The 13,185-nt window shown below is 50.5% G+C and overlaps 1 protein-coding gene across 8 annotated transcripts in view; it reads right to left on the bottom strand.

The window, feature by feature from the left end:
• Nucleotides 1–11,655, bottom strand: part of Hdac4 (histone deacetylase 4) — a 246,455-nt gene extending 234,800 nt beyond the window's left edge. For 6 of the 8 annotated variants that reach the window (XM_052192275.1, XM_052192279.1, XM_052192278.1 and 3 more), the window contains exon 1: nucleotides 10,825–11,129. The gene's annotated coding sequence lies outside the window, so the exon portion shown is untranslated. Of the gene's footprint in view, nucleotides 1–10,824; nucleotides 11,130–11,467 lie in introns of those variants that run through there. The other 2 variants (XM_052192276.1, XM_052192277.1) reach the window with 2 other exon arrangements.
• Nucleotides 11,656–13,185: the final 1,530 nt, after the last annotated feature.

The following is a 13,185-nucleotide window of genomic DNA, read 5'->3' as shown; positions in this document are numbered from 1 at the left end:
TAAGAACGGCACATAACTGCTTTAGCTCCAGGATAGAACGAGGTAACATTGACAGGCCTTGGAGCCCCTAATGATGGCCTATGCAGGGAGGGACAATGATTGATACCAAGAAAGCCAGGAGGCTGTGACACTGTCACTGGAGTTGAAAGCTGGCTGTCTGCCCATCAGGGGCAACTGGATAATCACCTACAGCCCTTTCCTAACAAGTTCAAACCTGCCCAAGGCAGGAACTCATAAAGGCCTGGAGCAGAGAAGCCCAGGAGTGCCATAAGCAGGGCCTAAGCAGTGTGTCCACTGAGGATACAGGAAGGAAGCTGCACAAGAGGACTGACTGAAGCCAGGAGAACCCTGAAGGTGAGGCAGAAGTCAGTGTTCTGATCCAGGCAATAGGAACCTAGGAACATTTGGGAAGAATGGCACAACCAGGGCTGAGGGGGAAGATGACAGTACAGTACCTAATAGAAACCCTGGGGGCTCAGGTCTGAGGGAGGCACCAAGCCAGGAAGGCAGCCCTACCTAGAGCAGCCACACAGCCACATGACAGGTCAGTGTCACTGGCAGGAGTGGGTCAACACTGAAACAGGAAAGAGATGGTACCAGAAGTACCAGGGCCACTAGGACAGGGTCACAGGGTCCTGGCTATAGGACCCTGGCTTCAACTTGAACCCATGGCCCTCACCATGGCCCTAGCATGGAACTTGCCACGCTAGGAACATCAGCTTCTTCAGTGTAGTCTAGAAGCAGGAGCATCCAAGCCATGAGTCCACGTGTAATGGCAGTACCAGGTTGGCTAGACTAAAGCAGCATAGCAAGACACAGCTGGCTCCACATATGTGGGCCTTGAAGGCAGTGAGACTAATTTCCTCATGCCAGGGCAAGGTTGGGGGCTGGGCTGCCAACCTCTGCATTCTACCCAATAACAAATATCTTCAGAGACAGAAATTCTCTTATCCAAGCTGTAAATGAACAGATTGGGGTCAGGAGTCTGGACAGCTGATGCTGTGGACTGCCACAGGCTGGAGGACCACAAAACCCAGACCCTGAAGACTCAGTCTGATTCCAAAGTAGATTCCTTCCCCAAACTCCCTGGAGTACAGCAAGGGTTCTGGACCACTGTCTGAGCCTGGGCTGCATTCGTATATGCCCTCTCAGGAAGACACTTGGCACCCACCTACTTCTAACTGTGGCAGGAGCCTCTGCAAAGCATCCTCAGGCAACTGAGAGCCATAAGGAGCAGGACCAGGTACAGAGGGAAGCTGGCTAGTGGGCCTAGAAGCCCTTCCCTCTGGGCTTCTGCACAGCTCAGCTACTGGGAGCCCAGTCTGCCCTCTATCCTTCTGTTTACTTAGAACATCCATCTTCACTGGGCTACAACCCATACTCCACAACATAATCCATTCCACCTTTGTGGCCTACATGTGGAGGTGCTGAGTCCCTCTCTGAGGTCATCTGTATTTCCCAGTTAGCCAGCAGAGGTGGAATAAAGCAAGACTCTGTCTCTGCAAGAGGCTAAAGCACCTATGCGCACACACCACTAGAGAATACCACACAGTCCCTCCAACTGACCTTGCTGCACACTACACCTCCTAAGCAGATCCTTTTTCCCTCACAGAGGAGATCACATGAGACTCAGGCCTGCAAAGCACAGCCTGTGCTATCAGCCCCAAGCTCACTCAAGGACTGCTCCATAACTGCTGCAGAGACCAAGGAAGCTCCAGGTGCCTCATGATGATGGCAGCGACCTAGCAACTGCCACCCTTCTCAGCATCCTTTCCCTTTCCCTCCCTCCTGAGAGCAACCATTTCCAGAGGAGGAAGCAGATGTCCTAGCTAGTTTCCGGAAGAGACAAGCCCATTACCAGCATGTAGGCTGAGCCCCGCTGTGCAGTCTGTCTTCTTGTGGCAGTGCCTGACTCAGAGATGTTTTAAGACCAAAACCAGACTCAAGACTCTGCAAAGGCAAAGATGGTCCTTCCTGAAGGGCATGCAGTAAAGGAGTTCTGGGACACTTAGCAGGGCTGTCACTCATGAAGCTGACTCTCCTAAGACCAGGTGCAAAGGTGTGTGTGGGGGGTGCATCCTTAATACATTGTAGAGGAGCCAGCTCTCGCCCTGCTGGAACACTTCCTCCATCTGTACTTTGGAAAGTGGGCCAGTCAATTTCCCAGAGTGCATGATGTCCTTTGTATTGCCGTGGAGGGACCTTACCTGATAAAGCTAACAGCAGAAAGATCTCCTCTGTGACACTGAGAGTCACCATATGCTGTCTTTGCAGGTATCTCAGAGGACATCACCCCTACTTCATGCTCCTTCATTCCCCGGGGGCTGCCTGGCACTTCCAGAGTCTATGCTGCCGCCCTCAGCGTTCCCATGGAGTGTGTACATAGGCTGCATTTCTCCTTCAGTCCTCTTGCCCTCCACAGGGTCTCTGTCCCTCGATGTGCCACCAGAAACTGTTGCATGCCTACAGCACCTATATGCTGAGCATACTGTCTGAAGCTTCCCTCCAGTCACTGTTACCTTGGCCAGGATGACAATGATTCCTGCTCCTATCAAGGGGAAACAGTGAAGAGAAGGGTGGAAGCCACCTAGCAGGCGAGGGGACAGGGAAACCCTTAGCAACTGGATGTGTGGCAAAGAACCACACAACAGCTCTTTTCCACAATATCGTAGTTTGCTGACAATAGAGACCTATCATAAAAAGGCCATCAGGTCACTTCCGCAGCTCCTCCTGGAGATAGGAAAGCATGACTGGCCCAGGTACAAAGAGCTGTGCATACTCACTGACAAGATACCTCCAACCATAGGCCAGGGCCTGTCTGTGCCCTGAGAGGTTCATGGCATTTCAAGAGCAACTATCCTAAGCTCTCAAGTCCACAAGCTAAGTAATAGTCCCTGCAAGGACAAAGACAGATAAATTCTTGTTCCCAGATGATACTAAGGTCCTTCAAGGAGGCCTCCCAACCAGATGCAGACGCAGAGACACCCTAAGCTGGCACTGGGCCTCAGAAAGTCCTGCAGTTGCATCAAAGGCCTAATCACCAACAAGACCTCTGCAGGTGGCATGTTCTATCCTTAACTCTATTCCTACCAGAGGCCTGCCAGCAAAGAGAATTGTGAGCACCATAAGGTGGGGGAACAGAATGAAAACACAGCGAGATGAAGGCCAGGCCTCAGGGAGCCCACTTGCCCAGAATCTCCTATGAGAGATTCTATGGAAATTCTCCCTCCACCCTATAGATGGCATGAGATGAACCAAGACAACACAATGCTGCTAGCCAGGTAAGGAAATCATAAAGGTCAAAGAGGGAGTTCAGCTCAAATTTAATTTACCACTCATGATCTGTCTCCAACACTCCAGAGTTGTGGAAAGTCAGCTTCAGACCCACTATCCTATACCACAGGCACACAGTGCCAAAATCAGCAGAGCCATGCATACATCCCCATACCTCTACGGAGCCACCCAAGGAGCCAGAAGACAAGGTACCTCAGACAAATAAAGTCCCATTGTCGGCCTCTTTGCTCTTTCCACTTACAGTCTGAAAATCTGTCACCAAAGTGCCCCCAAATGATGATCACATTCTATCCTGATGGAGGAAACCTTCTTTGAGAAGGACTATTAACTAACTCTAAATCCCAACACCATCCTTCAAAAGACCCAGCAGTGTGCCTTGCTCCATGCCAGCTGCTGGAAAAGAACAGCCAGCCCTGCTTCCTGGGGACTTAAATGGGTACCAAAGCTGACCTTTCAGGTCAGCAGCCACTTCAGCTGACAACTTCAGGAAACACCGGGGCTGCTGCAGAATGTGCAGGACAGTAGATACGAAAGGCAATGACCTGCTCTGGAAAAGGAACTCACCAGGAAAGTTAGGGACTCAGCAGTCCTAGATGTGTCCCTCCAGCTTGGAGAGGCATGCAAAGAACAACACAGGACCTGCACCGAAGTGTCCCACAGGAAGGGGATAGAGACCATCAATGCCAGGCTCCCAGTATGGACCTCACAGAAATGCCACAGCAAAAGGAGCCTTATCCATTGTGGCATTACCAACTACCTCCTAAGCTCTTTAAAATCCAAGAATGACTTATACTTAACCTGCCAACTGTTGCCCTTGCCTAAGAGGCCACAGCCCAAACCTGCACTAGTAGATGACAGGGATCTAGCATGAATTCAGACACGAGCAGACTTTAAAGGGTACCCCACAGGTAGTACAGAAGAGCAGGGACTGTGTTGTGAGTTTTGTCACACTCTGCTGATCTGCTCACTGCCACACTAGTGCAGTAACATGGGCCAACAAGCAACAGCATATAGTACTAGGATTTGCTGCAGAGAGATGTCAAGGTGAGAGGTTTTCCTCCATTGGCTCCCAGCAAGCATCTCCCCTGAATAAGTTGGGCAGGCAACAGAGAAAGCTCTCAGCAGCACAACTTCAAAGAGGGAGTGAGCCCCCTCCCTTCAGCCTGCAGCTCAGCCTCAGAGTAGAGCGAGTAAGCTTGAATCAAGGGTTCTCTGTGAAGGTGCTTAAGCCCTAGCCCTAGCACACACTCTGGGGAGAGCCCAGCCATACCATGGGATACCCAGGAGCCTCTGAGATACCTCTCAACATGGTCAGAGAGGTAAGGCACATCACCAACACTGCCAGACATAGGCATAAGAAACAGAACCAAGGGAATGCTACCACATTAGACACCAGATAACTGTGCTGCAAGGCCAGCAGTCCTTCACAAGAACAAGCCCCATGCAGCCAGCACAGGAATACCCAGTTCTTCTCTGCTCACATACTGCAGCTAAGCAGTCCTTGGAGCACAACGTCATCCTATCACGAGGGCCTTCCCACCCTGATGCAGCCCCACCACTGTGGCTCTGATGCAGAAAGAACACACGTATTCACTATCAAGCACATGTCCCCCAACCCCTGTCAACCTGCCTGGGCCTCTAACTGCCCCAGCCACAAGGACCTCAGCCTCCCCGCTTCAGGCTTCACACACCCTGGTTCTTGGAATGGCAACCTTATGCACCTGTTGTATGTCTGTTGTTCCTGCTAGGTCCCTATCTGCATCTGTGTATCTTTCTGGGAGCCAGTGATAAGAAGGAGGTTTGGGATCTTCAGACCTCGGTGCCAGCCACAAAGCAGGTGTTCAATGGAGTCATGTCCTGAGCCTAATCTGAACCTATAGTCTGGGCTTATGTGCATGATAAATACTTAGCAAAGACCTAACTGATCCATTAGAAATATTCATGACCTTCTTCAGTACCAGAGACCAGGGGTAAGAGAAGCAGAAAAGCTTCTGTTTCAAAAGGAACTAATCTAGCAAAAAAGCAGCCTATAAAACCAATGAAGGAGTCACTGGTCTCTCACCACTGGGACAGCACTCTCACTTGGAATGCTGCTTCAGGCTTTCAGGCCATAGATGATTTATTGTCTCAAGCTTAAACATCAATCCAACAAAAGCTCTTGACTCGCACAGCCGGAGTACTTCACAGACAACAGTAAACCAACAAAGCCCAACATGCAGTTTTAAACGGAGCAGACTCTAGAATGTTTATGTATGCAACCATATTAAGGGATCATGTTAAAATTATGAGGTTAAGTAAGAAATGATTAAGTAATGCTATTAATTCCAAATTAAAACAAACAGAGAAAATGTCTTCAGGAGGAGCAGCAGCTTGCCACCTTGAATACCACAGCCAGCCCCCTCCACCCACCCAAGGGACAAGCTGGGAGCATGTGCCCTGGCAATGCACAATGGCCCATTTGCTACTTGGCAGCTGTGTGTAAGCCCTTTCTGCCTCTCACTCCTTGCTACATCACAGAACCCACTTCACTTGTATTTATGGATCTACTTAACAGCATGTAATCTCCAAAATCAGGAGCAAGAAGTTCCCAGATTCTTGAGGGGGGAACGGGCAATTCCAGAACACAGGCAGCCAGCACAGGGGCAGTGGTCTGGGGGACATCCTCACCCAGCTCTGCTCCCAAGGCCTACACTGCACGGCCCACCCATTCGTCAGGTACCTGAGCTGCTGTGTGCCAGGCACAAAGCAGGCATGAGGCACTCTTGGCCTTCTGACTCCTTGAAGTCTTCGGCCAGGAAGAAATGACATTAAACAACTAATGTCACAATAAGCTATTGAAATTGCAAAACCGGAGAATGTGGAAAAGGAGTCAGAAGGCCTTTGGGCTCAGTTAAATAGAGACTGAAGGGAGGACACACAACGGGAGTGTATGTGCAAAGGCCCTGGCCAAAGACGACCAAGAGGAAGCAAGGCTGCAGAGCAAGCGGGTGTAAGCTGAGCTGTGAGGCAGACCCTGAGTGCAGGCTGGGAAGCCAGCGGCGAGGACCCACAGGCTTGCTGGTCTGCTCAAGAAGCCTTGCAGGCCTTCCTGCGACACAGACTGCACCAGAGCAGAGCAGAGCAGAGCATACGCACAAGGCCGGCCCCACCGTGGAGAGCTTAGGAGACTCAGAGCAAGTCTCAGATGTTTCTAAAGCTAAGTGTTGTCATCAGCCTCCCAAGGACCTGCTTATTCTCCTTTGAAAAAAATTAAAGCTGTATTGTTTTAATTCTACCATTATATCATTTTAAATTTTTCTATACTGCAAAAATGTATATATAACCAACGCCAACATGAATAAACACAATGTCCGTCTCTTATGCCTCATTTTCCTGATATCCCAATGGCTATCAATATCACCTTAGAAACTCATTTAAAACCAGAAAGCCAGTCTGCAGACTGCTCTGGGCCAAATGCCTCTGTTTACTACGCACAGGGAGATTACCCGCAGCAACAAGGGTACTCACAGAGCTGTGCTTCTGCAAATGGTAGAGCCCACATCCTACACGTACTTGGGTATCAATGTGCTTACCACAGTCATTAAATTCTAGGATTCAGAACTGCCTCTTGAATGAACGGCCATTTAAATCTTTGATGCTTTCCTGGAGAGAAATCAAATATTTTGTATGATAACATACATTGTTCTCTCTACAGAACAAATATGTGTATATCTGATGCTTACATCGTGCCTCCTATGGGCCTAGGCCCCAATCTAAGCGTTTGTTACATATAACTTATTAAACTCTAGGAAGCCATATCCTTATCACAGCTGTGGGTGTTGTTATCAATCTCACTAATAACAAAGGGCACAGATGTAATCTCCTGCACACTGGGTTATTCGTTAGGCTCTCTTAGCTAGGTTTTCTCTTAGCTGTGGAGATCTGCCCACCTGCATTCCTTACTACTGTTATAACAGAAAGCTCATCCTTTTATTGTTAGTTTGCAAAAGCTCTTTATATATACTGGCTATTAATCTCATAGAGCCAAAAAGGTTACACATTTTTTCTCTCGTCTCTGAATTCTGGCTATAGAGTGAGTCTTTATCCAAAATTTTTTAAAACTATTAAATTTGCCAATATTTTCTCTTAAGGCTCTGTCTTGGTTTTAGGATAAGAACACATGAGTGCTATATTTCTTCAGTTAGTGGTCCTCAAATACATTCTTCCAATAAAAATTTCCCACGTAAGAAAGACTGCTAGTAATACTAAGTAGCTCTGAGAAATGGGACACAGACCACAGGCTGTGCCTAGGCCTCCCACCACTGCCTGCTCCCAGACAGCTTTGGAACTTCTCAAAAGACCCAAGCAAGCAAGGAACAGGATGTAACAACCACCGACTAACTGGACTATTCTGATTTCTGTGATGCTAGGGATAGAACCCAGAGTGGTGACAGCTCAGAAGGGCAGACAACCCAACTTCCCAACAACACTGGGAAGATATTCCAAATTATCGTTTCAAAGTAGGTCTGCTCTTCCAAACAACTCAACAACACTGACCTTCCACACAGGCTCGTCCTGGGCCCAAAGTAGAGGTAAAGAAAGACTCAGCCTTCAGGACTCACGGCTGCCATTCCTCACCCATCCCTGCTATTAAGGGTGTGTATCGTCCTCCATTTCTTATAGCTATGGGAGCAATAGAGGAGACCACGATGGAAAGTGCTCAAAGAAGGGCCCATGGCCCATGGCCTTTATTGGGTACTCATTTAAACAGTTGCTACTGATTCGTGTGATCTCCCTGATCCAGAGGAGACACTGATCTACTCAGGAGCTTGCAGTGTTCTAACGGGTCCAGTTACATGGAGGGTCTCAGAGCAGTCCATTTGTGTGGACCCCAGGGTGGCTTCTAGGAAGTAAGGAGGCATGCTGTAGAGGCAAGGGCGGCAGCAAAGCCAAGAGCAGCTGCAGATGCCAGGCCACATTCCACCCTACACAAAGCCCATCCTGCTCACTCACATGAGGGCAAGAGCAAACAACTGACCTCCTGACAGCTCCGTGAGCTCTGCAGGAATGGACTAGGGTCTGTCCAAGTGCAGCAGCACTTCTGACTCTACCCCTCAGTCATTTGAACCCTGAGGGTCAGTGTCACACTGAATGTCCAGAGTTGGCTGAACAGCAGGACACAGGATGGTCACTGGAGACCAAGACAAAGCCACTCCAAAAATTTCTTTGGGGCCCCTACCCCATGAGCTCAACTCTGGATTTACCCTCTGAAGCCTGCACAGTCACCCCAGGGCCCAGAGACATCAAAAACCCTGGTCCTGAGACTGAGACTCCCACCCCCAGTCTTCCTGTGCAGCAGGTGTCTCTCATTTCTGCAGCTCCCTGGCTGGCTTGCTACATCAGGTATTAATGTATTACTTATGGCCGCTTCAGAGTTCTGAAAAACCAGCCGTTCTCAATAGAAAATGGCATGGACTAGGCTCGACAGGAGTGATGAAATTTTCTTCTGCTCTGGCAATTAGGACGGCACAAAGTCGCCTTTCCTTTGGTGCCACCCCCAACATCAAAGGATTGGAATTCAAAGCCATTCATGCTGCATTGAAGCCTCACAATGAGGCTGGAAAATGGAAGTCGATTACTGGGCAAAAATATGCAGTAGTTAAAAGGAAAGAGTTATAACGAAATTAAGCTGCAGCAGCCCCGCTATGTGTGGAAACTTCCAGCACCAGAGCTCTTCTGGTAAACATCAAGAGGGGCATCCTCCTAACACAGGTTTGAAACCAAAATCAAGCTAGGTGCCAGGAGCCCCGTGATGACAGAGTACTATGTTCTCTTGCCCACCTCACCAGCGGCAGCCCCCGGCTTCTGAGAAGGTGCCATCTAGGGGCTTTGTAAGTTGCACAGCCCTCTGATGCTGCTAACCACAGAACATTCTTGCTAGGGCTGCTTTGGTCACATCTGTCCTTGGTCCCTAGGCTTTCCCAGCTGTCTGCAGTCCACAGTCATTCTTCTCCCCCACAGGGCTCCCAGATACCCGGTAAGCAGCCAGCAGACCCCTAAAGGGGGCAGTGTTACCTCTGCCTTCTAGAAAACCCAGCCTCTTCTGGGTGACTGCTGCTCTTCAGGAAGGCATTTGATCTTTAAAAGAAAAGCCAGAACACAGAAACCATAGAAGTCTTACAGTGTGTCGGGTGTGTGTTTTTAAAGCATGAAAATACTTCCCTCCCACACAAACGGGGAGTTCTTCTGGGGAAAGATGCCACAGATCCCGAGGAGTGGCAGATCTGGAAAAGCGGATGGGTCTTAAAAATAGACAATTGAACCTAGACTAGAGCTGCAGAAGCTACCTGGCGAGAAAATGAGAATTTTTAACTAAATCCTCACATGTTTTTTGACATCCAAAACTCCATTCTGATGAAACTTCTAACTGGGTGGCATTTTACATTTCCAATTATAATGGAGTAATTGTGTTGCCATAGAGACTGCAAAATTCTGCAATAACTTTTGCTGCCTTGTAACTGCTATAGTGTATATTTGTGTACAAGCAGCTGAGTTTTCTTAATTCAACCTCCTTGCCTCTCCACAAGCACTACCCCACCACCACCGCCACCACCACCACCACCACCACCACCTTTCTGGATGGATTTTGAAACAACCACACTAGCTTTCATCAAGCCGGTCCTGAAATAATGCACGGAATTATCAGAAGCAATTAAAACTCCTGGCAACCTCGATCATATCACGGAGGAAAAAGCGAAACCAGGTCAAGGTGCAAGCCGCCAGCATCCCCCTAGCCCCAAAGTGCGACAGGGCCATGGCTGTTTACACGTTAATACTCGCAGGCCTTAAATGCTTAGGTGGTTTGTGGGAACAGGCAGAAAAGCCTGAGCAGAGAAAAGCAGGGAGGCAAAGTGACTACACAGGCCTTTCCTTCCTCCCCGAGCAGGCAGAGTGGCTCTCGGAAAGCAATTAGGTAGGTCTCTACAGTAATGCAATTAGGATTTAGTTAAGAAAGTCATTAGTTCTAAAATAACTGAAGTTTAATTTCTGCGACGCTTTATTTGAAAATCGTGTCACAGCAGGTCAATTTACAGCATGCAATAACCAAAACACTGCTATCAGCGGCTGCAAGTTATTAACAAATTCTCGGTGTGCATTAAAGGAGAACACGGGTTCCACACCCGGCCTTTCCGACCGACTCCCTCTGTGTGGGCTACAGCCTTGCCTTCGGAACCCTCGCTCAGGGTGGACACCGGGTCGTCTCCCGGGCTAGCGCAGCTCCTCGCCAGCCCAGCGACGGTCCGGGCCCAGCCGCGGCCCCCGCCCCGCCGCCCGCCGCCACCGAGGGGCGTTTTCTGCAAACTCACAGGCTGACAAAGTTACATAAACGCCCCGGCCCCCGCCCCCGCGCGCCCACCTGCCCGCCCGCCGGCGCAGGCCGCTCTCCCCGCCCGCCAGCCCGCGGCGCAGGGCCCCGAGGCCTCGGTGGAGCCGGGCGTCCACCTGCCGCCAGCAACCGGGCGGCGCGGACAATGACGGCCGGTGGCTTACCGCGGCGGCGGCGGGCCGCGTCTAGCCCTGCTCAGGCGCTCCGAGCCGCATCTCCTCAGCCTGCGCCGCCGCCGGCGGGCGGGCGGGCTCGGGCGGCGACGGCGACAGCAGCCGCGTTGAGCGGGCCGGGCGTGAGGCGGCGCGGCGACGGCGGCGGCGCGAGCAGGCGCGCGGGCTCGGGCTCGGGCGGCGGCGGGGATGGTGCTCCGCGGCAGCGGCCCCACAACCTCCCCTCCTCATTCACAAAAAATTGACCCACGTTGAACCATGATGCTGCTCCCCCTCGAGCTCAGAGCCGCGCGGGGATAGGCCGCGCCCTACGCCCGTCAGGCGCCCGAACCCCGCCCCTCCCGCTGGCGGCCCGCTAGCCATTGGCTGCAACGGCTTTGCGTCACCTCCCCCCGTGGGCCCCGCCCCTTGCCTGGTTTCTAATGAAGAAAGCGTCAATTACGGCTCGGCTCCGCCTCCATGAACTCAGCGGTCCTTCCATTGGTCCGAGAGTCCTAAGTCCGCCCCACAATAACCCAACAGCCAGCCCCGCTTCGCAGGCCCTGCAAAGGGACTCCGCCTTAGTTCACCCTCTCTCAAAATTTCCAAACCCCATTGGCTCCTAGCATTGTCAATTCTAGTGAGTGGGGCGTACCGACGACACTCCAGGCGCCAGCTCTGAGAGCTTTGCTGTCTTAGAAAGAGCAGGGGCTGGTGCGCGTGCTGATTGAAGCCGTGGACAGACCCCCTCGGCAGCCCGTGGCGCTGCCCTGGTCAATACAGTGTGCCTGGGCGCCTGTCTCATGCTCTAAGGGGGCGCGGAAGAGAGCAGACTGAGACGAGGGCTCGGCCAGGCCCGTCTGCAACCTCCATCTTGGGCAAGGCACAGGTCACGTGGGTTGCGTGCAGGGGACGCCGAGCCCAGAGGGAGTGCGCAGGCGCGGCGGGCCCCGCCCTGCCCCGGGGCAGGCGCGCCGCTTGGGGGTGCGGCCGTGACTGTGGGGCCTTGCGTGGCCGTGGGAACTGGGGGTTCAGGGACCGCTGCTGTTGCGGAAGTGTATGCCCTGAGTCGCCGCCACCGCGCCCTGGTTTGTTGGAACCACCCTTTCTTCACTGGGGTTCTTCTAGACCTGGGCCAAGTGCTTATAATTGGCACCCTTGGGTTCATTTCCTTTCATCAGGAGAGTAGTGCAATTTCTCATCCTATGTGCGTGATATTTCCATAAGCCTACATCCAAAACGAAGGAGAGAGCATCTGGTCCACTCTACGTGGCTTGACCTAGGATACTTGCCTATTTACTAGGCATTGCCTTATAGGAGTTGCGTAGAGATTTAATAGTATTTTTGATCCATGACTGGGGGAAAATTGAAAGTATGTGGATGAAAACCATTCTTAAGATGCAGTAGATTCTTTTCATTGTCTCAGGGTAATGGTGAGTTAGAAAGCTTCGTTCACTGGGAGAAATTCATACTTTAGGATAGCTCAGCTGTGAAGCCAAGGAATGAATTGCGGAATAGAAAAGAGCAGAAGAAAGTGACCGCACTTAGGAGTGCTAGTGCAGCTGCTTATAGAAAAGTACACTACCAAATTTACATACAAAATAATGCAAGATCTGCAGCCTGCTAACATCTAGATGGAACATGAAGTTCAGAAGTACTTGAAAGGATTAAGATGTGTAATAATCACAGATTTGATGAGTACTGCCTAAAGACAAACCTGAATAAAAGTTACAGGAGGAGGTTCTGGAATATAATCTTAGATGCAATTGTTTTCAAATGGTAGAGTTCAATTCCAGGGACAGGGGCGTATTGCTGTGTGCCGATTAGACCTCACAGAATTGTATTTGATACATAGAAGGGTTCTAGCAGCAAACAAAGTGTAGGGGAGGGGCACCCCAGCACCACCAGGGTTTCTATAGGGCTTTACAGAGGCCAATTCTCAAGCAGAGGCTTCATGTTAGAAACCAGGAGATCAGAAATAAAGACAGACCTCTAATACAAAAACACCCAAGAATTAGCAGAAGACCACCAATTAAAAATTAAACACAAAAACTACTTTCATATTGGAGATAGAGTACACCCCACTGGTACAAACAAGACTCTGGGTTTCCTCCCCAATACTGAGAGAAGTCAGGCTCAGTCAAATAGGCATAACTATAATCCCAGTATCTCAGAGCTTGGAAATAGAACCAGTGAAGCTGTGTGGTAAGATGGATACTTAAGACTCTAAGTTTGATCATTAGAACGTAGAGAGGAAAAAACTTGCAGACCTACTAACTGCAGTAGTCAATGTGCACTGAGTATGTGGTAGGCATTGGGTTAAGCACATTACTTTAGAACACACAGCAGAAAATTTCCAATCGTATCAACCAG

Source organism: Apodemus sylvaticus, chromosome 9, assembly GCF_947179515.1.
Source record: "Apodemus sylvaticus chromosome 9, mApoSyl1.1, whole genome shotgun sequence".
Taxonomy (NCBI): Eukaryota; Metazoa; Chordata; class Mammalia; order Rodentia; family Muridae; genus Apodemus; species Apodemus sylvaticus.
This window is presented reverse-complemented; position numbering and strand designations above follow the sequence as displayed.